The sequence below is a fragment of the Oryctolagus cuniculus genome, chromosome 15, assembly GCF_964237555.1.
Source record: "Oryctolagus cuniculus chromosome 15, mOryCun1.1, whole genome shotgun sequence".
Lineage (NCBI taxonomy): Eukaryota > Metazoa > Chordata > Mammalia > Lagomorpha > Leporidae > Oryctolagus > Oryctolagus cuniculus.
In genome coordinates this window covers 24,143,226-24,169,887 of record NC_091446.1, presented here as the reverse complement: position 1 = coordinate 24,169,887, position 26,662 = coordinate 24,143,226, and the positions used below count along the sequence as shown (strand labels likewise).

The following is a 26,662-nucleotide window of genomic DNA, read 5'->3' as shown; positions in this document are numbered from 1 at the left end:
TTTCCATGAGAGGTAAATACTGAAGACTAAAGGATCTCATAGGGATTGGCCTTGGTTTTCAAAGCATAACTAACTTATTGACCCACTGTTTATTGGCCCCTCCATTCCTTGTCTCATTTTTCTTATTCCTTTAGTTGTTTCCTGGGGTTGCATCTCAAATACATTGTACCTAAATCTGTGCCTCCCGTATGCTCTTCTTGGGAGCCCAAGAAGACACCATATCTATAATGCACTAAAACAAAGCTCCCTCCTTCTGAATTTCATCATGATGAATGCACAGAGTTAAGTCAATTAACCACATTCTACCATTAAACCTGGCAACTAAGTCTCCAGTGAGAAACAATAAGTGATATATATGAGAGACCTTCTCCAAGTACTTCCATGTGACATAAAAAAGATGATTGTACTCCCTGTTTCTCAGGGTCCCCATGAACTACAGGTGATTTTTAATTTTGCTGAAGTTCAAGCATGTATACTTATGTGAATCCAAACTTCTGAATTATTACAATGCTTTTATAAAGTCACTTGATAATATATTGAAAAAGCAGTAATAATGTTCTTAGCCTTTGACACATTAATTCCACTTCCGGGAATTTATTTAAAGGTAACACAAACACATATTATGAAAGGCATATGTGCTATGGGCATTAAAAGAAGTTTAAGGACTGTATACAGTTATAAATGAAAAGAGCTTGAAATGATCTAAATGTCTAGCAACAGGATATAGTCCGTTAGATTATAGCACATTAACCAGTTATAAAATTACGTTGCTAGAAGAGTTGCACTAACAATTGAGAATTTGTTATGTTGGTAAATGCAAAAAAGCTAAGGAATGTTATATTTGTGCTGTGATTATCATATAAAGTTCATGTATGGAAAAGGACTAAAACAGTATCAGATGAAAATGGGTGTTTTCTTTTTGTCTAGCACCAAAATCAAATATGAGAAGCAAATAATGGTGTTAAATCAATAAATACATTTTTCTCTTGTAACACTTGAAGAGTTGTTCATGAATCTGTTCTTAGTCTTAAATAAAGCTGAGAAGCAAATGCTGAATGTCCCAACCCTCATTTTCAGCTTGGCAAAGGAGTAGAATGCCTAACATTTTTGGGTATGTTCTCTTGGGACAATAACTCAAAGTTTAGGAGAAGGTCAAACAATTATGAACTTACTAGACATTTGCTTTTACTTTTCTGCTTTGATATGAACAGAGAAAATGGTTAAGAGTACCACTCCTTTACCATCAACTTGGGCATCTTAGATCCAAAATGTTTGGCTAATATTATACAAAGAAACCAAGACACTGAAAGTGGTTTTCTATCTTTCATTGCTGATAGAGCCAGAATCAGCTTGATCTTCTAACCATCTGTGTAGAACTAAGTCAGCTTCCTTATGTGTAAATGGAGTAAACTGACTTTGCCATGAAATAGGTCATTCTTCAGCTCTTATAGGACTCAACTGAAAAGAGAGTCATGAAGGTACTCCGTACATTGCAAACACAATGAACTACTGTGGAATTTAAAAGAAGAGTCAAGTCATAATGGCTGCTATTTGATTTACAATCTGCAGGGGTCATGGGCATAAACTCTTGGAGAGAGGGTCATTATCTGGTACAGGAAACACAGACTGTTGGCTGCATCTGTGATAGATTCTGAGGGTTGAGTGTCTTGGCCACAAGTGTGACCGATCAGCTGGATGCCGCTGATGTATTTGATGTATTGCACTTGTTCCTCAGATGTGACAGGACCTGTTCTTTGTTCTTGCACCTCCTGGGAGTGATTCAGACAGGGATGCAGTAGAGCTGCCAAATTGAGCTCCCTCTCATCTCATCCTCATTTTTCAGCCACACTGCACACACTGTTTCCCTTGGTACTTAACTGTGTTTCCTCCAACTAGGTCCTGTCTCTTGGGTACAACCAGAGGCAGCTCAACCCAGCTTTTAGAAGAATCTGAGATGAACTCCCCTGATCTACTACAGGCACTTCAGGAGCAAGAAACTTGCTAAGAGGTGTTTAGGGATATGAAAAAACAAGTCTGTACACATAGCTGATGGCCAACGAGAGCTTCAATCAACCTACTGGCTGTGCAACAATAAAACAAAATGGTTTTCAAGACTTTTAACTCAAAAATAAATAATACATATGATATATATCAACGTTTATTTCAATAAATATGGTGTGAATTTGGCTGCAGAGAAGGAAAGAGTGAAATGAATAGTATACTTCTGCCAACACTTTGCTTAAGAGGTGCTCTTTTTGCTTTTTTCTCCTTTCTACAATGTGGTTTGGATTTTAAGAGTAATCAACCAGTTTGGATTCAAAGTTAAGGTCTGCTACTGTCAAGCTGTATAATTTCTGTCTCATTAGAAATTATAATATATACACATATATATACATATATCAGAGTAATTATTAGGATTAAATGATAGTGTGTGTGTATGTATATATATATATATATATATATATATAGCTATTAGAACCCAGAAGAACTTATTATGTATAACTTTTATGAATGTAATTTGGGGTGGGTATTTGACCCAGTGGTCAAGATACTGCTTGGGATGACTGCATTTTATATCAGTTTGAGTCCTGGCTCTGTTTCTAATCCCAGCTTTCTATTAATGTACACCCTAGAAGGAAGCAAATGATGATGCAAGTACTTCGGTCCCTATTATCTATGGAGGAGAGTTGGATTGAGTTGTGAGCTCCTGGCTTTGGCTTGGCACAGTCTCATCTGTTGCAGGCTTTTGGAGAGTTATCTAGCAGGTGGGAGATCTCTCTTTGCCTACTTCTATCTCTGCTGACTTTCAGATAAAATAAAAAATTTAAAAAGAGTATATATTCATACTCACACTTTATAGGTAAGTGGTGATCTATGGAGAAAAACATAAGATGTGGAGTATGGTGGATTTTAAGTGCTCATAGAATAATTAGGCAGCAGTGCTGGTTGAGCAGCTTAAAATTTCATCTGTGGTTCAATGAGAGCTATGCTAACAATTCACATTTGTCAGTCTACACACATAAATTCTACATCCAGAAATTTCTGAGATTAGCCATGAAGAAAAATTGTGTTGTGTGAGATGGGAAGAGGTCAAGAAACAGGGTTTCCCTCTGATACTTGTTTGTTTAGCTTTATTGAACTATAGTTGATGAATGAAAGTTGTATATATTTAAAGCATACAATGTAATGATTTGATGTAAGTATATATTGTGTAATGAATCCTAAATTCAATGAAAAATATATCTATTCCCTCACATAGTTACTCTTTTTGGTGAGAATACTTCTAACATACACTCTTAGCAAAGTTCATTAATATAAAATGCAGTACATTATTCTCACCTACAGTTCTCATTGCTACACATTAGGGCTCTAAGACTCATTTATCTTGTAATAGGAAGTTATATCCTTTCATGAATATTTGCTCATTTCCCACACCCTTTTTTTTAAAAAAGATTTATTTATTTGAGAGGCAGAGTTACAGAGAGAGCGGGAGAGAAAGAGAGAGAGAGAGAGAATGAATCTTCAATCTGCTGGTTCACTTCTCAAATGGCCATGACAGCCAGAGCTGGGCCAATCTGAAGTCAGGAGCCAGGAGCTTCTTCTGGGTCTCCCACATGGGTGTAGGGGCCCAAGGACTTGGGCCATCTTCCACTGCTTCTCAGGCCATTAGCAGGTGGCTGAATCAGCAGTGGAGTGGCTGGGACCCCAACTTAGCCTACTACACCACAGCACCAGCCTCTCCCTACCCTTTTGTCCCAGGAAATGACAGTTGAGTTTTTAGATTACACTCATAAGTGATATCACTTCATATTTGTCTTTCAGTTGACTCTTACTCTTCAGGAGCAGCTCAAGGCAACGAATCCAGTGAAAGACACTGAGAAAGGCAAGTGGAAGAACTAAAAAAGAGAAGGAAGAGAGTTATTTCAGAGTGTCCAAAGTTCAAAGTTTAAAAACAGAAGTACTCAAAAGAATCAAGTTATGTGGACTTGAAACCAGAGAAAAAGACTTTGCACTTGACAACCTAGAGATGAATATAGTTTGAGAGAGCAGTCTCAGAGAAATGAGAAGGGAAAAGATTCTGTTAGCTAAGGAGTAACTGGGAGGTAAAAATATGAGAAAGGGAATGTTAGAAACTTTTCCAATATGTTATCAGGTCAAGGGAACTCAGAGCCTGATGAACCTAAGAACAGAAACCCAGTAATAATCTTTGGTTTAGTAACAAGAGAATCTATGAATCTTTAGATTATAACTTTACATTTTGCGAATTTCATTTTGGTCAATTTTTAAGGCAATGATATGAAATAAAAGTGTCAGTGGATAATATTTTAAAACTATTGTACTAATATGCATAATGTCAGAGGATCATTACCAAAATAGCTAGTTAGTATAAATATCAGAAAGGCCATCATTTCTGCTTGTTGCTAAGGGACCCAGCCTATATGATACCCAAACAACTACAAGTTAAGTAGGAAAACGTAGGTAATCAGCCCGTCATTTTGTCTGCATGGTGCCAACTACCTACTTTTACTGATTTTCTCACTAAATTGATTCAATCGAACATTTTAAAGATGGAATTGCTTATCTAAATTATACTAAGTGATTAGACTACTCACCCACAAAGGCAATGAATACATGTGCACATGCACACATACACAAGCACACACACACACACGGGAGGGTACTTGAAAAGGTTCATGCAAAATGGAATTTAATGATAAATTAATTTTGATGCAATGATATTTTGAGATATGTGCATGTTTTTTCATAATATGCATTTCCTATGAACTTTTAAAATAAAGTACTTATTTATTTTAAAGGCAGAACAACATAGAGACAGATAAAGAGAGACAGGTCTTTCATTCACTGGCTTATTCCCCTAACGCCGTCAACAAATGTGGGTACAGCTGAAACCAGAAGCCAGAAAATGCATGCGGGTTTCCCATGTAGGTGGCAGAGCAAGTTCTTGAGCCATCCTCTGCTGCCTCCCACCACGTGCTTTAGCAAGGAGCTGGATTTGAAGAGGAGCAGGATTTGATTCCAGGCCCTTCAGTATGGGAAGCAGACATCACCAGCTGCTGCTTAGCCTGCTGCACCACAACACCCACCACTCCCATGAACCTATTGGTGATGTCATGTATGTGTGCATGTGTACATGTGTATGTGTTTACATGTACACATATACAAATTCCTACTGTATCATTTGCCAGTTAGCTAATTGGGTGATTATTTTTCCTTTTAAAAATTTATTTACTTGTATTTACTTGAAAGAGAAAGAGTGAGAGAGAGAAGGGGGAATGAATCCCATCTCCTGATTCACTCCTAAATGCAATAGTCAGGGTTGGATAGGCTGAAGACAAGAGCCTGAAACTCAGTCTGGGCTCCCATGTGGGTCTTAAAGACCCAAGTACTTGAGCCATCACCCATTGCCTCCCAGGTTGTGCATCAGCAGGAAGCTGGAATCAGAAGTGGAGCTGGGACTCAAACACAGGTACTTTAAGAGAGGATGCACGTGTTTATGACAGTCACCGGTGAGCCCAAATGGTCACCCCAGGGGGAATTTTTTTTTAATTATACTTTTTCCCAGCTGTCTAGCATTTTCACAGTGACAACTTTGTGTATTCTCTGTTATTGCCTATTTAAGTAAGAAAAAACCAAGTGAGATTGCTATTGTTCATTCCATTGAACATAAAGTGGTAGAAAGTGAGAGGAAGGAAGAAAGGAAAAGTGACCATGTTTCAAGCTGTGAATAGGGTAAGAAAGACAGCGACAAGAATGTAGAAGGGGGAATAAAACACATTACTTCTGCAAATCTGAAGCTAAAGACAACTGAGTAAGTCCATGCTGAAGGATTCAGTTCTCATCTTGGATATCTTTTTCAACTATCAAGACAGGACATTTTGAGGAAGATTTCTGGGGCCATAGCTGAAATTTTCAAATCAGGATTAGTTTAAATCTCTAGATACCTGACTCAGGACCTGCTAAACAGGATATAAAATTTTGTCTCAGAAGAAAGAAGGCCAGTTGATCTAGTGGAATGTTTTAAGTAGCTGCCAAGGAGAACCATTTTTATCGCATATTTAAATAGAAGAAATGGCTAAATTTAGTTCCTGTATACCTCTGAATTGTCCAGAAAATGCCATTGTGACTGTTTTCAAATAAAATAGCCTATTCTGAATAGAAAAGGTCAAAGAACAGAATATGTATACCATTATCATACATGACTAATTGAATTATATCACTAGTATGTATCATTTCAATATCATTATGCAACAGTGATTATCAGGAATTTGCTACTATAAGTATTCTTTTATGGAAAATAACTTTTTCAAGATAGATTTTGAAACATTTATGAAATGTTAATGCTCAGCATAGTGCTGTGGTCACAGGAAAATTCAGTTTGTGAAGAAAATCCATGAGTGGAGAAATATTCTTAGATTGTGGAAGTGTGCGAAGGTGCTAATGCACAAATGTGAACTGGCTCCAAGATTTTATAGCATTTCAGAAACTCTGACTCAAGATATGATTTCCTTAAAGAAAGAACTTGCCAAACCTTTGATGCTCAAAAGAGCGTCAAAGACTGAGACTCCAAGAGCAAAATTATAAAGGATACTAAATTTGATATACACGAAAGATACTTGATAGAGTTCCAGGAAATTGGAATTAAAAGTTTATTTGGTTGCTTAAATGTTGAATCCATACATAGTTATTCTTCATAATACACATTTTCATGAATGTCCCTCATATATATGGATTTTAATAGTTTTTGCATCATGATAAACTTATAGTTCTATTTTCCATGGACTGTTTGAGTACTCTTATAAATATTCTCTTTCCTTCTGTATTCACATATCCCTAGCTTCTTAATTAGGTGGCTGTGTTGAGCTCTGGTTTTTGAGGGTTTTATTTTCAACTAAGAGCCAATAGGTATAAACAAAGTAGCTGCTTGATTGAGCTCTCATGGGCATCTGGGTGTTAAGCCATCAATAAATAAATGCTTACTTTATACATTTTATTTGTGTAGCACAATGGCGTTACAGCAGACCTTAGTCTTGCTCAGAGATTACCTTAATTAGGTTGATGAAAGGTGATACAGAGAGAAGTAAAGGTGATAGTTGATTCTTTAGTATTGGCAGAATCACTTTGTGAAAGTATTATCAATCTGCAACAATTTAGTAATATGAAAGACAATGTATAGACTGGTAGTTACAATGATAGACTCTGGTGCACCCTTACTTGGATTTAAATCTTGGATCTGTTCTTCACTAGCTGCATGACCTGGGCGAGTACCATGTGAACCCTAAATTCCATATATTTCACATAAAGACTAGTACTTTTCTCACAGTTATAAGCATTAAATCAATATCACAATAAATATATGAACATATATTTATAAATACATGTATATATTTATAGTTATATTGATTTAATATATGATTGTATATATGTCTATACATAATTATTTATTATATATTAACATAATAAAATAAAGTGTCTACTTATGCTCCAAGAATTATTGTAAGCATTTTGCATTGTTACTATAAACAGATGGTGCCATATTCTGGTGCCATTTTTTTATTTTGAGAGCATAAAAATTAGCCTTTACATGCAGAATTGTTTACTGTCTTTGCAACAGATAAAATATGCTGTTGGCTATCATCTGGTTTGATAATAAGTACTGAGTATTTACTTTGTTCATTCATTGTTCAAGAAACTAATGTGGGATGAGTGTTTGTATTAACACTCAAGACATCACTTAAGATGTGCACATCCCAGATTGGAGCAACTGGATTTGATTCTCAGCTCTGGCTCAACTCCAGCTTTCTGCTAATGCGGACTCTGAGAGGTACTGAGATGGCACAGGTAGTTGAGTCCCTGCCATTCATGTGGGAGACCTGGATTATGTTGCTGACTCCCAGGTTGGCCCCGGACCCCACCTCAACCACTGGTGAGGATGGTTGGAAGAGGTTTGTTTCTCTCTCTCTCTCTCTCTCTCTCCTTCCTCCCCTCCCCTCTCTATCTTCACCATCGCCCCTCTCTAACAAATAAGTAGGTAAATAAATAAATACAAATTTTTAAAAAGAGATGGCTGTATAGTAGTAGTGATAAAGCTTTTGCCTTCATGGAACTTATATTTTTTGGTAGAATAATAAAGACATACAATTGAATCATGTGATGATGACTACTGTGATGGTGAAATTACAAGTTTTGAAGATGCTGTTTTCAATAGCATTGAAAAAAAGGACTCTGAAGGTTCTGTCACTGAACAGACATGTGATATAGTGAGGGAGAGAGGTTATGTTAATAACAGGGAACAAGCATACCTGACAGAAGAATGGCAAGTACATCATTCCCAAGAATGTCAGGTACCTGGTAGAAGTGAAAATGAGGAAGTGAGTTCATTGGATGTGGAATGAACAAAGGGAAATGTGTATAACAAAAAAACCAGGGGCCAGAGCATGGTGAATAAGTGTCTTACCTTCAATGTGTTGGCGAGTCCTGGGATGAGTCTTGAATGCCGTGATGTCACGTACCTGTTAGTAGTATTAGAGATGTAAAAGGTTGAGGATCAGGATCGATGGTATAAGCAAAATGGCAGAGACTTCCTGTACTCATCTGAAAGCTGAGACTTAGGAGTGAGAATTCTGGAGATTAGAACTGTGAAACTGGGGATACATGATGTATCAGTTAGGGAATTTTCTGACAGCTCTTCACATTCATTTTCTGACCACATTAACTATAGACCTCTAACTTTCAGTAAAGAAAGCCCATAGCACAAAAAATCAGAATGGTTGCATAGGGATAATTTTGAATTTACTCTTAATTGCAAAAATATAGACTCACAAATGACTGTGCTATTAGTAATAGATTACTTGTGACACATCACAGCACTAGTCTAATTCCACAGCATAAGGTGATTGCCATGGCTACCTGTGGAGACTGATGTATTGTGGGAGGGCTCTACAAAGCAGGTGGGATCTGAGTGGGTTTTTTAATGAGTGTGTCAAAGAAGGAAGGGAAAGGCATTCCTTTAATGATCAGATTTTTTTTTTTTTGGCAGTCTCTTCAGACCCTAACACTGATGCTATTAAGTAGAAGAAAGAAATTGTGTTGAAATTTGGGAGAAGGAAGTCTGGGCTACTTTGATCTCTAATTAAATGCTATACACATTCCTTCACCTATAAATCAGTCTCCAGAACAAGTATGCAAGAGCAAATCTTGATAGTACCAAGAAGATATCTAATGTGCTTTCCAGCAGTACATGTTGTCAGCCCCTTTTCCATGAGAGTTGCGTGGTGGTGATGAACTCTGTCAAGCAAATCTTTCCAAAACTGCATTCAGATTTGGCAGATAGATATGAAAAAAAGGAATTCATCAAATGTAATTAACTTTATTGGGTTGTTTGACAGGGCCACAGCTGCCTTTTTCTGCAGCAACACTAAATGATTTCTCTCTTACATTGGTGTACCGATGGATACAAAAGAAAGGGCAGAAATCATAAGAAAAGCCTGATTTCAGTGTTCTGGAGATGGTTGAAAGAACCTTTCACCCTAAACTCAAGGTGGTGCCAATCATGTAGTTTGGTGACACCAGTGGAAGAGGACATAGTGGTCTCTAGCATTGGGTTTCCTATTCCCTGAACACTTTCCTTAGTCTATGACCTTGCTTATAGTTTACTATCTGAATGTCCCTCTTCACCTTATCCATTTGCTAAAATTTCAGTTATTGTTCTTAAATTTATTTGCTTTACTTGAAAGTCACAGATGCACAGAGAGAGGTGGAGAGGCGGACAGGGAAAGAGAGAGAGAGGGAAAGAGAGAGAGGGAAAGAGAGAGAGGGAGAGGGAGAGGGAGAGGGAGAGGGAGAGGGAGAGAGAGAGAGAGAGATCTTCCATCCACTGGTTCACTCCCCAATTAGCCGCAATGGCTGGAGCTGCAGCGATCTGAAGCCAGGAGCCAAAAGCTTCATCCAGGTCTCCCATGTGGGTGCAGGGGCCCAAGGACCTGGGCCATCTTATACTGCTTTTCCGGGCTATAGCAGAGAGCTGGATCAGAAGTGGAGCAGCCAGATCTCAAACCGGCGGCAGCTTTATGCACTATGCCACCATGCCAGCCCTTCAGTTATTTTTCAAAGTTATATCAGCTAGAGATATAAACTGTCTCATTTCCATTAAATGTAAAATAAAATTTAAAAAATTTGGTAGGGAAAATACATATAACTTTTGTAGTTAAAATAAATGGAAAAGCTCATGGACAGAAGCTTAGCTTTAAGCACAGTGGTATTCAGATTTGAAATAATGTCATCAATCATAGTGATGTCAGAATACAGCCTAGATGCAGAAATGTAGTCATGCAATAGAAATACACTAATACTACAGAAGATGGAAGCAGATTCCCTATTGGTTCCAAAAAATGATTCTGCTGATTGGCTGTCTTATAGATTTTTATTTTTAACTTTTATTTAATGAATATAAATTTCCAAAGTACAGCTTATGGATTCCAATGGCTTCCCCCCCCATAACATCCCTCCCACCCGCAACACTCCCCTTTCCCACTCCCTCTCCCCTTCCATTCACATCAAGATTCATTTTCAATGCTCTTTATATACAGAAGATCAGTTCAGCATACATTAAGTAAAGATTTCAACAGTTTGCTCCCACACAGAAACATAAAGTGAAAAATACTGTTTGAGTACTAGTTATAGCATTAAATGTCAATGTACAGCACACTAAGGACAAAGATCCTACATGAGGAGTAAGTGCACAGTGACTCCTGTTGTTGACTTAACAAATTGACACTCTTGTTTTGGCCTCAATAATCACCCTAGGCTCTTGTCATGAGCTGCCAAGGCTATGGAAGCCCCCTGAGTTCACTGACTCTGATCATATTTAGACAAGGCCATGGTCAAAGTGGAAGTTCTCTCCTCCCTTCAGAGAAAGGTACCTCCTTCTTTGATGACCCGTTCTTTCCACTGGGATCTCACTCGTGGAGATCTTTCATTTAGGTTTTTTTTTTTTTTTCTTCCCCAGAGTGTCTTGGCTTTCCATGCCTGAAATACTCTCATGGGCTTTTCAGCCAGATCCGCATGCCTTAAGGGCTGATTCTGAGGCCAAAGTGCTGTTTAGGACATCTGCCATTCCATGTGTCTGCAGTGTATCTCACTTCCCATGTCTTATAGATTTTTATAACCTATTCACCAAATGTTATGGCCAAGAATATGGACTCCATTGATTGGCTCACATCTTGCCAGGTGCCTGAGTATCATCACTAAATAAAACAATTGCAAATAACATGGGCTTAGGCAGGGGGAGCAGGGGTCCTCCTGATGAAATTAATATGCTAAGATTATGTTAAACAGATGGAATAACTGGTTGGTGTATGAAAAAATGTCATCTCAACCAACAAAGACCTACAAATTCTTGCTCAGGAGCTGTTGTTCATATTTTATTTCCTTTAAGTACTTTTTGACGGCAAATCTCCAAATTCTGCAAAGTAGGTTTATTCGTTTGCCTTGTCATATTTACTTATGCATGTGACTTCGCTTTCCCTTTATAATCTTTGATGAAAGGTAGTGTCTTTTATTTGCACCTGAATTGAACACAGAATATAACACAGGCTGCCTACTGATAGTGTGTCATTAAGAGGTGTTACTGCGTTTATAGACAGATGAATTTTGGATTTGAAGAATAGTATCATTTTTATACAATAATGTAAAATTATTAGAGAACCATGGGAATAATTAGTGAAAACTTTTGTGGGATTTCCTCATACTATAGCAGAGATGACTTACTCTCGTTTATTTTCATAGGTCTTTTCATTTGCATTTAATTTTTCTAGAAATACACATCAAATACCTTTTATGCAGAATAAGTAATTAAAGCAATTTTATTACATAATCTCAATTTTTCATATCAAACAGTATTGCTATATCCATTTTACATATTGTGAATCTGAAGTTTATGGAGATTAAGAAATAGTTCACCTGTAGGGCCAGAGGTTGGACATTGGATTTGAGCCCAGATTGTTTGGTTAGAAAGAATGAAGAGTTTCACAATATCAGAAATAACTTAGGTTTTATGTTTTAACATTTCTGGTGCCTAGATTCTGTCATGTGAAAATACACTGATGCTTTTTCTTTGACACCTATTAAAAGGTGAGAACATTTTTTTTTACTGTTTTTTTATCACTCTAATGGCAAATAATAATATTGTTTTCTCTTACCTCTTTCTTTCTATATTCCTCTCTTTCTATATTCCTCTCCATTCCTTTTCTTTTTGCTATATTACCTTTAAATAATCAGTTATGGAGCCTTTACCATTCGATGAGCATAGCTTTATTGGGTTTCCTAGGGCTTCTGGGAGTGGAGAGATTTAGGCTCAGTCAATGCTTCCATGACTAAAATTGCCATGATGTTGTCCAAGACAGTAACCCTTAGTTTCCTTTTTCTTAAAGTGGTTAATAATAATAATAATAACACAGTACAAACTTTATAAGGTTGCTTTCAGAAGGAAATTGAATACTTTCTGAATGTAATTATCGCTGAGCCTGGCACATATTAAATACACAACAAAATATTTTCTTAATTTGCGAATATTTACCTTGTGTAGTAATTTGGTCTCCCAGACTTTTTGTATTTTTGAATTGCTTTTAAAAGTTGAGTATCAGGAACCATGCTGTGGCATAGCAGGTAAAGCCACCGCCTGCAGTGCTAGTGTCCTATATGGGCACTAGTTCTAGTTCGGCTGCTCCACTTCCCATGCAGCTCTCTGCTATGGCCTGGGAAAGCAGTAGAAGATGGCCCAAGTCCTTGGGCCCCTGCGTGGGATGATGATCCAGGTCTCCTGTGTGGGAGACTTGAAAGAAGCTCCTGACTCCTGGCTTTGGATTGTCTGTCACAGCTTCGGCTGTTGCGGCCAACTGGGGAGTAAACCAGCAGATGGAAGACTGACTGACTCTCTCTCTCTCTCTCTCTGCCTCTCTTCTCTCTGCGTAACTCTGACTTTCAAATAAATAAAAGAAATCTTTTTTAAAAAAAAGTTGAATATCTGTTTCTAGGACTGGAATGCAGAATGTTTTGCAATCACCAAGAAATATCAATCACATAAAGGTTAATGAGCATTGCCTATGTACACATAACATGAAATGTGTTAAACAATAATAGAATCCTATGGTAGTAGACTCTCAAGAGACTCATGAGTGCACAAGAATGGACTCATAGAATAAGCTTCTAATAAGATCAAAACCAACTTAAGAGCAAGAAAATGACACCAAAATCCTACTTCAAAATGAAACATGCAAAATGAAAATTAGCCAACCAAACAGCTGAAAATATTTTGTTTTTTAGTTAGTTTTATCACCTGAAATATGTGAGAAACATCAATGGCCTAGAACTCAAATAGGCCATTGTTATTTTTATGCATATATCCAGTCTGCTCTGTGAAAGATCCCTTTCTTTAGCTAGGTCAGATCACAGGCTTGGAGGAAGAAGGATGGAGCAGTGAATCCTAAGTTGTGGGTGGCAGTAGGACTTGCCATTTGAAATGACTGATAGATAACATGAAAGAAAGGAAGACAGAGGATGGATCATATTTAACATCTGCAGAATTAATGATAGTTCCTTCTTTCTGCAACCTGCTCTAACATCGTCCTCTCTACAACGTCCTGTGGTTGCTAAGCAACCTCTCAGGAGTAGTGGAGTGAGAAAGATCTGTCAAATTCATTATTTTTGCCTTAAAGAGGCAGTGGCTATGATGAAAGTAAAAGAATGATTTCTTATCTCTGTGGACAGTAGTGTACACTAGAAAAAAAGAAAACTTTCTGTATTCTCAACACTACCCTTTTTTTTTTTTAAAGAGTTATTTATTTATCTGAAAGGCAGAGTTGCATAAAGCAGAGGCAGAGAGAGAGAGGTCTTCCATCCATTGGTTCACTCCCCAGATGGCTGCAATGGCCGAACTGTGCTGATCTGAAGCCAAGAGCTAGGAGCTTCCTCTGGGTCTCCCACATGAGTGCAGGGGCCCAACAACTTGGGTCATCTATTATGGATTTCCTAGGTTATAACAGAGAGCTGGATCAGAAGTGAAGCAGCTGGAACTGCAGGCGACAGCTTTACCTGCTACGCCACAGCACCGGCCCCAACCCCTTACTTACATCTACTTTTTAGGCATGATGATCCTGGAGATCTACAAGGATTGGAGGTAAAAACTACATAGAGAAGTAAGCAAAATAAGGGAAAAAGGCCATTAATGAAAAAATGTATCACTCTTTGCACCTTAATTTCTATTTCTAGTTACTTTGGTATGAAGTTATAAAAATCTCACCGACTCTTGTTCATCAGAAAACCAGAGGGGAAAATCGATGACAGCCCTGCTGTTCAAAAGGGCATGCAGTTCAAGGAAACCACAGGTTTTCCTACCTATCCACTACACGTGTCTAGGAATTTATGGTATATTTGGTATGTGTAAAATATGAATCTAAGACAAAATTCAAGTCAGGCAGAGATGACAGAACAGTTAGGATGGAGGTGGCTATTAACACACAAAGTGCCTATTCCTTCACATAAATTTCTCCTAAGTATTACATTGTAATTAGAATTTCTTGTGTGTGGTTTTTTCCATGGAGATTTGTTTCTTTGGGGAATAGATTGGTCTGTATTTCTTTATTCCATGGAAGTCTGATGGATGTCTTGAAAGTGAAGTCTTCAGGTCATCTCAAGGAATAAAATGAAATAATGATAGGATTCATTTTGGAAACATTAGATGTGAATTGCATTTTAATTGAAAGTACTAGTTGGCTGATCTTGGATGAATCACTTAAGCCTTGCTAACTCTGAGTTTTTTCACTGGGAAACTAACAATATTGTCTTCTGGAGTTGTTGGACAGATTAAATGAGGTAATCTGTCTATAGCACTTTCAAGACTGAATTATAAAAATTTCAAGAATTTTGTCAGTAATACTTTTGTTTTTAGTTTTCTCAGTGATTTTGCATTATTTGAATGTTTGCTGTGAGTATGCTTTACTTCTGTAACTATGTTGGGTATCATGATAAAATAGTATCAAAAGCAAATATATTTAAACCCCTGCACTATCCTGGTCCTATTTAACTAGGATAGAACTTTTTATATTTTTGATAGCCCTCAAAGCTAGTATTTTCAAATGACATTTTTTAGTTCAGAGTTGATGAGCTGAAAGAGTTTTTTGCTGAGAGGATATGAGAACATTGCTGTGCTGCGAGTCTGTCCAGTGCAGTTGGTCAGGATGGTGACTCAGTGTGCCCTCTTGCACCCCACCCCAGCCCTCTGATGGAGCCAGGAAGTACATCAATGAGCAACTTTCCATATAGACCATAACTCAAAGAAAGAATTAGACTGACAGAATCAATCTGGGAAGATATCTGAGATGAGATGAAGAATTCCAAGTCTCTAGGAATTTATTGGATTTTCAATATAACTGGATCAGGTTGGGAAATCCACAGGGTTTGGTAATACCTCTACTATTAGAAAAGTTAAATAAAATTTGAATATTTTATTCGAATTCTCACAGTTTCATACCAACACTATCTGAGTATTTTTAAAACTTTCATGTCGCTCCCCGTCTTCGTGGAGGAACGACACAGGACCCTGCGCTGTTCTTTTCTCTGCTCGGCCCTCCCTGGGTTTGCTGCTGGTTCTTCCCGGGTTGGCTACCGTCCCTTCCACCTCCGTGGAAGGGCGGTTCCCCCTGCCACTTTCCCCACTTCCGCAGGGGAGCGGCACACCGCCGGCCGGCTCTCTCGGGGGCTGCACAGGTGTTCCCCTTAGATGTTCCTGGTGCATGTTGTCTCTCTCCTCCTTTATAGTCCTCTTCCACCAATCCCAACTCTGCTACCCACACGCCGAGTACGCTGCTCTCCTCCAATCAGGAGCAGCTCCTGCAGCTTGTCAAGTTGGTGAGAGGCAGCTGGGTAGAAGCTGTTTACTCCTCTCCCAGCGCCATATTGTGGGAGAGCAGATGCATAGAATAAGTCTTAATTCCAGTAACAGTCTAGTCCGAGTTGCTCCCCACACTTTCATTTTTTTCTGCAGCCATGCAGGCTTAAGAAACACAGGTACAGAGATTTCTGTATAACTGAGATTGGAACAATGTAGAAACAAACTGAATTTTAAAGAACAAAGAGTATTTCCTATGCAGAATACATATTCTACGTGTGGTATAAGGGGCAGGCTTGTGTTGCAGTGGGTTAAGCTGCCACTTCTTTGCTGACATGCCATATGCTTGTGGTTTCGAATCCTAGCTGTTCCATTTAGGATCCAGCTCCCTGATAATATGACTGGGAAAGCAGTAGAAGATGTCCCAAGTGCTTGGACACATAACACCCACATGAGCAACCTGGATGGAGTTACAGGTTGTTCATTAGGGGAGTTAATCAGTAGATAGAAGATTCTCCCCCGCCCCCCCCCCCCCGCTTCTGCCTCTCTATAACTCTGCCTTTCAATTAAATCAATCTTTTTTTAAAAAAAGTGTTACCTACATAATGCTTTGTGAGAAGACACTTACAGTGGGAAATTGAGTGGAGTTTTGGGTAATTCAGTTATAAACTCATCAGTGACCCTAATCATGCTTTTTCCTTTGTATTTCCTCACCTAATAAATATGACCAGTAACATGTCATCTGTGTATCCTGTGTGTTTTTATAGCATTAATGCCAATTTCATTCATTCATTCATATATGCACCATACATTTTTATTTTTATGTGTATATGCATGCACATACACACATATACATATTCACACGTACACAAAAATGAATATAAATACAAACCATAGTTTCATTTAGCCAAATTTTTTTTTATCAGACATTCTGTTTATTTCCAGTGGTGTACTATTTTTATTAAAGATTTATTTTATGTATTTGAAAGGCAGAGTTAGAGAGAGAGAGAGAGAGAGAGAATCTTCCATCTGCTGGGTCAACCCTCAAATGGTCGCAATAGCTAGTGCTGAGCCACACCAAAGTCAGGAGCAAAGAGCTTCTTCCAGGTCTCCCACATTGGTGCAGGGGCCCAAGCAGTTGGGCCATCTTCCTCTACTTTCCCAAGCACATTAGCAGGGAGCTGGATTGGAAGTGAGCAGCTGGGACCTGAACTGACACCCTTATGTGATGCTGGCATCACAGGTGGTGGCTTTACCTGCTACACCACAATGCCAAACTCTCAATATTATAATAGTGGGAATAGTCCTATGTGTTTTTTAAGAAAGCTAATTGATAAACAAGAACATCTCTAACTCTTTGGTTGAAATAATATCAGGAAGAGGATTTCTAAAGAAATTTCTGTCGGTCTACTGGATTTGGGATGGATATTATTTCTCTAATTCCAATATTAAATGGCAATGTTTTATGGAGGTCAAGGCTTTATATTTTTGAATTATTCAGATCTGGAGTTAGACCAAGACTCTGGCATGCACTGCCAAAGTAGTCCCTTTGGATATAGTCCCTCTATGTCTTGATTTTCATTGTAAATGGAGAGTACTGAGTTGTGACTACCGTGTGCCTAGTACAACGACAGGGATATATGTGAGCTATTAGAGCCGTAGCCTTCATCTTCATCAGCGTGTTTTTTTTTTTTTCCTCGTTTAAGCCCGTAGACTCAAGCCTGTATAAGTGGTTCTTACATGAGTAAGAGTCACTATCTCTGATTAAATCTACACTTCTATTCTTTAGATAAAGCACAAGACTTTCACAAGGAGATGTGATCCTATGAACATAAATTTCTGTGGCTTAAGTTAGGTAGAAAAGTGAATAGCATGGGCAAGAGGGGCCAGCAATGTGGCACAGTGGGTTAAGCTGCCGCCTGAAATTCCAGCATCCTTTATGGGCACAAGTTCATGTCCCTGCTGCTCCCTGCTAATGCACCTGTGAAAGCAGAGATGGCCCAAGTGGTTGGCCCCATGCTATCCATGTGGAAGACTGGGAAGAAACTCCTGGCTTCAGCCTAGCCCTACCCTAGCTGTGTGGCCATTTGGGGAGTGAACCAGTGGATGAAAGGTCTTGCTCCTTGCTCTCTCTCTCTGTCTCTCCCTCTCTCTCTGTAACACTGCCTTTCAAATAATAAATAAATAAATGTCTTTTTTAAACAAAGTGAGTAGCAGTTAGCAAGAATTAGCAGAGCGCAGGTGTTGTGGTGCACAATATACTCCATCTTCTCTGCTTCCAATTCAGTTTCCTGATAATGCCTCCTGAGAGGCAGAAGTACTTGGGCACCTGTCACATACAAAAGAGATCTATGTGAAGTTCCAGGAATTTGGGAAATGAACCAACGGATAGAAGATTCTCTCTCTCTCTCCCTCCATCCCTCCCTCCCTCCCTCTCCCCCCCCCACACCACCACTAGATGAAAATGAATAAGTAAATACTTTTAAAAATACAAATGAGCAGAGATGCTGACAAGCATGCCTAGTGACAAGAAATCATGAAAATTTCCCCTCCAGGTTTTGTGGCTTCCATTAATTCTGATTTTCCAGTTCAGGAATGAACACGGCAAAGAGGCTCAGAAAGATGTGTCAGGGTTTAGGCCTATCTTGATTCTTTCGCAAGCACCAATTTCCTCACTTAAGAAAAATCAGAAATTCATTCAGAATTGGTTTCAAAGATAACATAGGCATTTCATGTCAAATAAACTGTAAGATCCCTTGCCATATTAACATCAATATGTCTTGGGGTTATAGTTTTTTTTACCCTTCTCTCTCTCAACTTAGATAAGCTATAAGGAGTCAATGAATATCATGCTAAAGTATGAAGAATTATCATTCAGTTTCTATCAACAGAATTAGTTGCTATTCCATCAAACACAATTATAATTCTGGAATCATGCTTTTATAAATGACCAGAGACTTTAATAAATATTCTACATTAAAAAGCAAACAAGATCTAATACACAAACACACAATATAAATGCCGAACCCCTCACTGGGGTCATCGTTCACTTACCATGCATATGTTACACTCATGGCACTGATTGGCACTGATTTCCTATTTATTTGTAAGGAAACCCTCAAAACCGTGAACATTTCATCTCTGTGAGTGGTTTTCACATACTCATCAATCTATGTTTCCTTTCTGTCAAGTTGTATCTTCCAGAACCAATCCCCAATTCATCGGCAGCAACCTCTTTTCTAAGATTTAATGAATTTCCAGGAACTCTCCCAAAATACCTTTTTAATTCAAATCAATGCATCTATACACCTGTAACATTAAATTATTTCTCATATAAAATTCATTCAATTTCTTCAGAATTTATTTTGTGCCTTTTATGTGCCTAAATGAATATCATTCCCAAAACACAATTCAGAACTAGATCACTAGGATCCACCTTTGTTTCCTAGGATAAGCTACACTGTCAAAGATGTTACCATGAATTGTCCTTAGACATACCATGTATGTCTGGGGAGCAAAGCTTCCTTTTTGCCCAAATTTGCCTTTAGCAAAGTTGGTAATACATGACAGTGTTCAAATTCAGAGGCACAAACTAATTTTTTCTAAGAATAAATTCTATCTAATACACAGAAATTGTCTCTCTCTCTCTTCCCCTCCCTCCCTCCCTCCCTTTCAGTGTGTGTGTGTGTGTGCGTATACATATATATATACACATACATATGTATATATATAAAGTCTGTTATTATCATCAATATTACGTGCTGAACATACCAGAATATGTAGCTTTTATGTGTTTCTACCATAATTATGCAGCTTTAACCTTTACACATGAGTAAGTCACCATGTAGGCGGCAGGATGAACAGTTCAGGAGCACAGCTGTTGCAGAACAAGAATGTGGGAAACAGCAGAATACAATGACTTTAAAATTTTACACTCTCTCAAACAGCTTTCTGTTGTGGTTACTTTACAACAAGGTCTCAAAAGGGATTACCAATACACCTGTTAGTCCACAATTGTATTTCTCCCAACCCTAAGGAAATCACAGATACCTAAATATTGCCTAAGAACCTCACATAGTGGAAGGATCTCTTCTTTTTCAGAATCAGTTGTTCGTAAAATATCCTAACCTTACATTCCTTTCTGACTAATGGACACTTTTATTCTGTCCAATTAAGAAGAGTAGAGAAGTAAATAAGCTATTAATGAGTGTTTACCAGATAGAGTTGCTAAAACCTTGCTGTGTCATAATCTGTTAGAGGATCCTTGGAATACATATGCATAATATATATTTTTATAATATAAATAATATATTTATAATAAATAATATGATAATATATTTATAATTATAAATTTATAATATATTTATAATACATAATATTTATAATATAAATATATTATACTATTATATGCAGTATTATATACTATTATATGCAGCATTTTATAATATAAATATATTATACTATTGTAGAAATAAACGTAACATAAAGTTCCTATGGTGCCATGGTGCTGAGATACTCATCAGGTTGTATGTGTGCACAGTCAGTGGGGGAGAATTAAATGGCTTTAGAAGGGGACTGGTTATCACGAAACTAATACATCATGTTCCTTTGTGTGCCTTTTTCATTAAATGTCACATCCTGAACTATTGCTTCCAAGAGATGACTAAAAGCATGTCCTGAAAATACAACACTTGGGTTTTTGTCTTCAAGCCACCAAGCTATTATAAGTACTTACACAGAGCCCATGGGCTTGGCAATATGCCAGGGATCTGCATATAATTTAGAGAATCAATGTGTCCTTTTTATTTCAGAACTTTTATTCAAGGCCATGATGTTCCTCTGAAGGCATCAGGGAAGGTAAAACAGGAGGGAAAGGATTAAAGGCATAAACTGTGGGAGATGTTGGCAACAGCATAAGAATAAGACAAGCAAATCTATGAACTAAGTTAACTAAAGTGCTCTTTAACTGAAATGTGCTTTATCAGAGGCATTAATGGATTGTCCTGCAGACTGAACTTGGATGTTATAAATACATTTGTGAATTTCAAACACGTGTTCACTTACTAATGATTATTAATCACCACTAATGGCCATAACCCACATAGAAAAGCTTTCTCAAGCAAAACTTCTATATTACTTCTAGTTATCATGAAAACAGGAGCACCAGTTATCTTTCAAAAAGTTTATGGAAATGTGTATTTTGAAAAACTTATGCATGAATTAAAAATATTCAACAAACAAAATTAGCTTTTAATTTCATCATTCTATGAACTTTTTGAAGTACCTTCATACATAATCCAGTAGTCAATCTTTCACCTTGATGGTTACTACCTAAAATCTAAGTTAATTATGGCTGACTAATTTCAATATAATTTGTATAAATGGGCTAAAATTTAATCATGCTAAAGTCACGGGAATCAACTCTCCATTTGCTTAAATAAGTATATATGAAATGTTAACCACGGTTATTTTTTAAGCATTGGTTCTAAAGTAGGAATATGTGAGAATATACAAATTTAAATAGATATCACTTTTATTTTTATTGTATTTCCATTACCACGTTAGGTGTTTCACAATGTTTGCTCTTTCCAGTTTTGACAGCAGCTGGTAAGTTCTGGCTACTTTTTATGAACCCCACTCCCACTGTTAGCAACTTGAGTTTGTGTTTGAACGGGCATCTATGTATAAAATGCAACTTCTTCCCATTGATCCTCCCTCCTCTGGGTTAATTGGAGTATTCATCATATATGCAGCTTATCACATCAGCCTCATGTTCTGACAATGAGAACTAGACTTTGCGGCAAGCTTATTAAATTCCTCCAGCAGCCAAAGCCATTGTTTAGGAACCAAAGGCGTGCTCATTTGTCCTTAATGCCTCTTGAGGCACGAAGAATAGAAAAATAAGTTGTCCTCCATCCAGAGTTGACAGACTCAGGAGAAGCACCGCTGATCTTCCTCAGACTGGGAATTTGATTTTTAAAACATCATTCAGACTCAGAAAGAAGCAACTGCTAGTCTAATCAATAAATACCTTGGGATTTCCACTTCTGAAAGAAGGGATTTTGAATTGTTGTTCCACTTAAATGTGATCTAAGGCTCCCCTGTAAACTCTGTACTGTGAAATGACAGTGATGTGAAAAGCAACATTCATTGATGAAGCTGTGGGGAAATAAAGGGGCAAAAAGCACCCAAGAGACATGAGTTAAAGGTCTGGTGCTGTGTCTAATAAGTCACATAACTTCTTAGTTTCTTGTAACATAGGGGGTTGTAGGAGATAAGTCCTAAGGTCCCTTTAAGCGTTGATAGTCTATGAATTGCCAAGTGCAGGTTGGTGTTCCCTGAGACATAAAGGATGCTGAAAGATCATAGGCATGTTAATGGTGCCAGGCACCTGCCAACGGCTCAGGCAGGGAGGGAGAAGACCAGGTGGCAAACAACTCCACACATTTGCCAAGGACACATCACAATCTCTAAACACAGTTAGCCTCAGACTATGGTAAGAGCCCACCCTCTTGCTGTTTCTGCTCTCTGGGTCCAATGCCAGCATCCCCATCTTTTCTCCCATTGTAGGAGTCTATGAAAGAGAATTTGTTTTGTTTTGTAAAAATGCTTACTTGGCATGCAAGCTCTCGTGCTTACAAGCACCATAATAATAAGCACCACCAAAAGAAGCTAATTTTGCCAGACTTGGACTCCATCAGCTAGCGCTTCCCAAAGATTGCCATGTTATTGCAAAATTAGACTTTTTATTACTGGGATAAATACTGTGCAGCCTTTGTAGCCAGCACTTAATGGATTCCTTTGCTAATTCCACTGAATAACAAGGATTCCTTGTGAAAATAAAAGAGAGACAAGGTAGAGTAAACTGGCAATTACATATAATGTGCTGCTGTTACCCTGCCAAAGCGGTTCATAAAGCCGGCAGGAAAAGACTGGGGTATTTTTTAGGGCTTTCACCCCATTTGCCTTGCTGAACACCTCCCTCTTGGTGAGCTGTTTACATGGAAGTGAATGCATTTCTGCAGCTGTTTCTGTCTAGGCCCTGATAGGAAGGCTTTCTTACTTTCTTTCTCTGCTTCCCCTCACTGGGTGAAATCACTTTCCACCCTAATCCCTTATTTGCTTATGAACCAAAGATCTGAGAAAGCCAGAAATATGAAAGAATAACATGTCAGAGAGAAGCTGTTCATTATCTTTGCTCAGAGCATAGGTGTTAGCATCAGAGGGACATGAGTCCAAATGCCCTATCTGCCACATTCAAGCTAGGTGACTTGAAGGGAAAGGATCTAGTAAGTTCCTTTATTCTTGAATTTCATATCCTTAAGATGGATCATACCCAGGGACACTCAGACTTTGGAATGTGTAAGAATCCCCTAGAGAGCTGGGGTGCACCAGGCAATGGCTGATTTTTGAACCCTACACTTCTGCTTCTGGAGTTCCAGGGTGGGATGAAGAATTTGCATTTCTAGCACATTAACACATGATTCATGTTGTGATTCTGATTGTGCTGGTCTGGAGTGACACTGCATCTACAGCACAGTTACACTGGACTACACAAGATAATGTACTAAAAATGGTTCACATGCATATGATATTAGTAATCAATAAACATACAATGTCTGTGGAAGGACTCCATTATTGTTCTTATTTTTATTGAGAAATTTTGTAGTTATTCTCTTCTTAATTACCTAACAAACTCTAAATTTTTTTTCTATTTTCAATTAACTTAATTTTTTATTTTTTTTAATGAATATAAATTTCCAAAGTACAGCTCATGGATTACCCCCCCATAAGGTCCCTCCCACCCGCAACCCTCCCCTTTCCCACTCCCTCTCCCTTTCCATTCACATCAAGATTCATTTTCGATTCTCTTTATATACAGAAGATCAGTTTAGCATACATTAAGTAAAGATTTCAACAGTTTGCTCCCGCACAGAAACATAAAGTGAAAAATACTGTTTGAGTACTAGTTATAGCATTAAATCTCAATGTACAGCACACTAAGGACAAAGATCCTACATCAGGAGTAAGTGCACAGTGACTCCTGTTGTTGACTTAACAAATTGACACTCTTGTTTATGGCCTCAGAATCACCCTAGGCTCTTGTCATGAGCTGCCAAGACTATGGAAGCCCCCTGAGTTCACCGACTCTGATCATATTTAGACAAGGCCATGGTCAAAGTGGAAGTTCTCTCCTCCCTTCAGAGAAAGGTACCTCCTTCTTTGATGACCCATTCTTTCCACTGGGATCTCACTCGTGGAGATCTTTCATTTAGGTTTTTTTTTTTTTTTTTTTTTTTTTTTTCCCCAGAGTGTCTTGGCTTTCCATGCCTGAAATACTCTCATGGGCTTTTCAGCCAGATCTGCATGCCTTAAGGGCTGATTCTGAGGCCAGAGTGCTGTTTAGGACATCTGCCATTCTATGGGTCTGCTGTGTATCTCACTTCCCATGTTGGATCATTCTCTCCCTTTTTTATTCTATCAGCTAGTATTTGCAGACACTATTCTTGTTTATGTGATCCCTTTGGCTCTTAGTCCTATCATTATGATCAATTGTGAACAGAAATTGATCACTGGGACTAGTGAGATGGCATTGGTACATGCCACCTTGATGGGATTGAATTGGAATCCCCTGGTATGTTTCTAACTCTACCGTTTGAGGTAAGTCAGCTTGAGCATGTCCCAAATTGCCCATCTCTTCCCTCTCTTATTCCCACTCTTATATTTAACAGCGATCACTTTTCAGTTAAGTTTCAGCACTTAAGAATAATTGTGTATTGATTACAGTATCAAATTTATTTGAACTTGTCTTTCTGGATCTTGTGGTTGATGCTGTTCTTTTAATTTTTCAGTCTGTGTAGAGAATCACAGCCATGAATAGAACCCCAGCACCCTTTTCTGAGTTTTGTCACACGATTATTTGCATTGGGCCTCAGAATTTACTTCCAAGATATTGTCAGTTCAGAATATTACCTTTGACTCCTTCTGTACTGCAGCCTGTAAAAACCAACCTCAAACACAAATCCAATTTCAGTCCAAATACTTGTCAGTCATAATTTTAATGTATAGGCATCCACGTGGTTTTCTCCTCAGAAGAGAGAAGAGCAAGGAGAACCTGACTCACCTGTGGAATGTTTCTTCTTTCTGGAGGTTTTAAAGGACCTCGGAAAGACAACGACTTTTTTTTTTTTTTCAGAGCCGTGAGAGTCTTCCTGTGAAGGGACAGGGAGATGAATTAGACACAGGGTGGTGAGCTGGAGTGTGAGCTGGAGTGTTAGCTGGACCAGTATTGCTGGTCCAGTCACCAGCAACCTGAATAATCTTGATCAAGTTGTTTCTAGGATTCATGATCCATCTTGTGTTACACAGTAGGACAATAAATCTCCAAGATCTCTATAAATTCCTCCATTCTGTGATTATTGGAGACCATTTCTAGAAAGCTTCTTTCCTAGAAAGCCCACACATAGAGATTATTAAGGGCTTGTGTAATTGATCATTTTCTCCAACTTTTCAGAAGATGTGACTAAGTACTCACAATACATAATTTTTTTTTTTTGACAGAGTGGACAGTGAGAGAGAGAGAGACAGAGAGAAAGGTCTTCCTTTGCCATTGGTTCACCCTCCAATGGCCGCCGCGGCTGGCGCGCTGCGGCTGGCGTACCAGGCTAATCCGATGGCAGGAGCCAGGTACTTATCCTGGTCTCCCATGGGGTGCAGGGCCCAAGCACTTGGGCCATCCTCCACTGCACTCCCTGGCCACAGCAGAGAGCTGGCCTGGAAGAGGGGCAACCGGGACAGAACCCGGCGCCCTGACCGGGACTAGAACCCGGTGTGCTGGCGCCGCAAGGCGGAGGATTAGCCTAGTGAGCCGCGGCGCCGGTCATACAATACATAAAATTAAAAGTGGCTTACTAACTAACATCTCCCGAACTAGTTTTTTAAGGAGTGATGTTCTAAGAAAACTGAATAGGTAGGCTACCCCTGCCCTCTCCAATTCCAGTGTTCAGTGAAACACTTGAAGCAATAGTCTCCTCTTGAAAATCCACAGGACGCTGCCCCTCTCTGCCTGTCCTTGATGAAAGGTTGGCTCTGTTGGTCCCTTGACACAAGGCTGAAGGAGATACTGGGTAGAAAATTCACAGGACGTAGCAACACATCAAAGTTTCTGAGAAGTCCTGCAATAGTTTGACTCTATCTTACATGTCCTTCTATAAAGCAGGGTATATAAATTTGTAACATACCCATACATAGGTAGTTTTTCAATCTCATTAACATTCTAAAAGTCAACCAGTTTGAGGGAAGCTGGCTTGAAACTGAGTCCTGAACAATTTGGCTAGAGCCATCTAAATTTCAGGAATTCCGAGCAGAGGGAGAACACTGAAAAATTTAGAGAAAGCAACAATGCTGTTGAGGGCTTTACCAGAAGCTATGTAAAGTGTATCTGTGTAAAGACACTATCTTTATTCTTATTTTTGTTGAGAAATTTTGTTGTTACTCCTTTCCTACCTCCCCCAACTCTTAATTTACACCATCTTCTCTTCCTGAAACTCCTTGTAGATGCTGTTCTTTTCATTAGTTTGTTTGGAAAGTCATGGGCATGAGTAGAACACTGCCCACCCCCTACTTTTCCCACCTGGTTAATCCTTGGGTCCTTGTACCGGATATGGTGCCCCAACAGGCACTCACCACACATATGCGATGTGGCTTGAACATTCTAAAAAATCACCTTATCCCAAGACACACAGTCAGAAAACAGAA

The 26,662-nt window shown here is 38.5% G+C and overlaps 1 long non-coding RNA gene across 1 annotated transcript; it reads right to left on the bottom strand.

The window, feature by feature from the left end:
* Nucleotides 1–8,241: 8,241 nt before the first annotated feature.
* LOC127484240 (uncharacterized) lies at nucleotides 8,242–25,120 on the bottom strand. The gene is made up of 3 exons (XR_007911111.2): nucleotides 25,029–25,120; nucleotides 8,477–8,531; nucleotides 8,242–8,367 (listed from the first exon to the last, which is right to left on the bottom strand). It is a non-coding gene; the product is annotated as an uncharacterized lncRNA (long non-coding RNA).
* Nucleotides 25,121–26,662: the final 1,542 nt, after the last annotated feature.